The 3,091-nt window shown below is 40.7% G+C and overlaps 1 pseudogene; it reads left to right on the top strand.

Annotated features, from left to right (window-relative positions):
- The first annotated feature begins 234 nt into the window (after positions 1 to 234).
- LOC135271314 (large ribosomal subunit protein uL22-like) lies at positions 235 to 853 on the top strand (annotated as a pseudogene).
- The last annotated feature ends 2,238 nt before the right edge of the window (positions 854 to 3,091 follow it).

Here is a 3,091-nt window from a genome sequence, read left to right as displayed (position 1 = left end):
TGAAATGCTATGCAAATGCTGAAGAGTGATTTACTTCCAATTATATAGTCACTTTCAAAATAGGTGTAATATGATACTGAGAAAAATGTATGTTCTGTCGACCTGGGGTGGAGAATTCTATAAATATTCACTAAGTTTACTTATTCCAGGTCTAAGTTCAAATCATAGATGTCCCTATTAATTTTCTATGTCGTTGATCCATCGAATATTAACAATGTGGTGTCGCCTCTTTCCCTAAGTGGCCTGAGGTAATCTGTGAAAATGGTTCTCTATTCACTTGATCCGGAGAACCCCACAAAGTCATGCAAATCAAGAGGTTCCAATCTTCATGTTCACTTTAAGAATACACGTGAAACTGCCCAGGCCATCAAGGGTATGCATATACGAAAAGCCACGAAGTATCTGAAAGATGTCACTTTACAGAAACAGAGCGTACCATTCCAATGTTACAATGGTGGAGTTGGCAGGTGTGCCCAGGCCAAGCAGTGGGGCTGGACACAAGGTCGGTGGCCCAAAAAGAGTGCTGAATTTTTGCTGCACATGCTTAAAAATGCAGAGAGTAATGCTGAACTTAAGGGTTTAGATGTAGATTCTCTGGTCATTGAGCATATTCAAGTGAACAAAGCACCCAAGATGCGCCGCCGGACCTACAGGGCTCAATGGTCGAATTAACCCATACGTGAGTTCTCCCTGCCACATTGAGATGATCCTTACTGAAAAGGAACAGATTGTTCCTAAACCAGAAGAGGAGGTTGCCCAGAAGAAGAAGATATCCCAGAAGAAACTGAAGAAACAGAAACTTATGGCACGGGAGTAAATTCAGCCTTAAAATAAATGCAATTAAAAGGAAAAAAAAAAATGTGGTGTCAAAATCTCCTCCTATTATTGTGCGGGAGTCCATGTCTCTTTATAAGTCATTAAGAACTTGTCTTATGTATCTGGGTGCTCCTGTATTGGGTGCATATATATTTATAATCATTAACTCCTGTTGTTGCATTGATTCTTTTACCATTATGTAATGTCCTTCTTTGTTTCTTTTAGTCTTTGTTACTATTAAAGTCTATTTTGTGAGAGATGAAAGTTACAACTCCTGTGTTTTTTTTTTTTTGTTTTTTTTTTCTCTCCATTTAATTGGTGAATCTTCCTCCAATCCTTTGTTTTGAGTCTTTGTATGTTGTTGCTTGTGAAATAGATCTGGATACAGAGTAACGATGGGTTTTGACTTTTTATTCAATTTACCTGTCTGTGTCTTTTTTGGGGGCATTTAATCCATTTAAATTTAGAACTAATATTAATATTTGTGAGTTCAATATTGTCATTTAATGCTAGCTGGCTATTTTGCCCATTAGTTGATGTAGATTCTTCATTATAGAGATACTCTTTATGTTTTGGTGAGTTTTTGGGATGACTGATACTGGTTGTTCCTTTCTGTTTGTAGTGCTTCTTTCAGAAGCTCTTGTAAAGCAGGCCTGGTGGTGATGAAATCTCTGAGTGCTTGCTTATTCACAAAAAAATTTTATTTTTCCTTAGCTTATGAAGCTTCGTTTGGTGGGATATGAGATTCTGGGTTGAAAATCCTTTTCTTTGAGGATATTGAATATTGACCCCCACTCTCTTCTAGTTTGTAGGGTTTCTGGTGAGAGGTCTGCTGTGAGTCTGATAGGCTTCCCTTTATGGGTAACGTGACCTTTTTCTCTAGCTGCCCTTAGAATTTTCTCCTTTATTTCAACCCTAGTGAATCTAGCGATTATGTGTCTTGGAGTTGCTCTAACTGACGAATATCTTTGTGGTGTTCTCTGGATTAGCTGGAGCTGAGTATTGTCCTGCCTTACTAGATTAGGAAAGTTTTCCTGAATAATATCCTAAAGAATATTTTCCAACTTGGATTCAGTCTCTTCGTCACATTCAGGTACACCTATCAATCGTAAATTAGGTCTTTTCACATAGTCCCATATTTCTTGGAGACTTTGCTCATTCCTTTTTACTCTTTCTTCTCTAATCTTGTCTTCTCGTTTCATTTCATTAAGTTGGTCTTCAACCTCTGATATCCTTTCTTCTGCTTGATCAATTCGACTGTTAAAACCTGTGCATACTGTAAGGTTTGTTCTCGCTGAGCTTAAAACGGAAGAAACTGAGGCCAGCACAAGAAGATCCAATGCGAGGGAATTTATTCAGGCTCCCAGACGAGGTTCTGCGGCCCAACAGAAGGGGCTGGAGAAGTCGCACGGACTCCTCTCAGGCACGGGGTTTTATAGGGAGTGGAGGAGCTTGATTGGTTGTGGGAGAGCAAGACTGTCACTGGGTAGAATTACAAGCCTTCAGCTAGGACTTGGCTTGCCGTTGGTTAGAATTACTCAGCTGCCATTGGCTAGAAAGGCTCGGCTGCTATTGGCCAGAAAGATTTGGCTGCTATTTGTTGGAAAGACTTTGCTACTATTGGCTAGAAAGAGGCTAAGGTTGCAGCACCTTGTTTGCATACCGGGCTTTTTAAGGGAAGGTCAGGCTGTGAGAGCATGGGAGAAGAGAACATGCCTAAGCATGTCTGAGCTTGCCCGAGCTCGTCCAAGCTTGCCTGGGGGTGGGGGCGGGGGGTGCATCTGAGCTCCTAGTGAGGCAACCGGCCTTACACATACTGCGTGAAGTTCTCATATTGTGTTCTTCAGTTCCATTAATTCACTTATATTCCTCTCTAAGTTGTCAATTCTCGTTAGCATTTCATCAAACCTTTTTTCAAAGTTCTTAGTTTCTTTACATTGAGCTAGAACATGTTCTTTTAGCTCACTAAAGTTCCTTATTATCCACCTTCTGAAGCCTAAATCTGTTATTGGAATGCACTCGTTCTCCATCAGGTCTTGTTCTCTTGTTGATGAGGAACTGTGATCCCCTGTAGAAGGAGAGGCATTCTGATCTTGGGTATTCTCAGCCTTTTTACGCTGGTTTCTTCCCATCATTGTAAGTTCATCCATCTGTCGTCTTTAAAATTGCCTACTTTCAAATTAGGTCTCTGAGTGGATGTCCAACTTGTTGATTCCCAGCGCCGAAATCTGAGCAACCCACTGCGCCGGCCAAAACAGCAGCATTAAGATTCGTG

This window comes from Aotus nancymaae, unplaced genomic scaffold (assembly GCF_030222135.1).
Source record: "Aotus nancymaae isolate 86718 unplaced genomic scaffold, 86718_ANA_hifiasm-v0.15.2.pri h1tg000076l, whole genome shotgun sequence".
Lineage (NCBI taxonomy): Eukaryota > Metazoa > Chordata > Mammalia > Primates > Aotidae > Aotus > Aotus nancymaae.
Note: the sequence above shows the minus strand (reverse complement) of the source record. Positions and strands in the feature narration are given on the sequence as shown.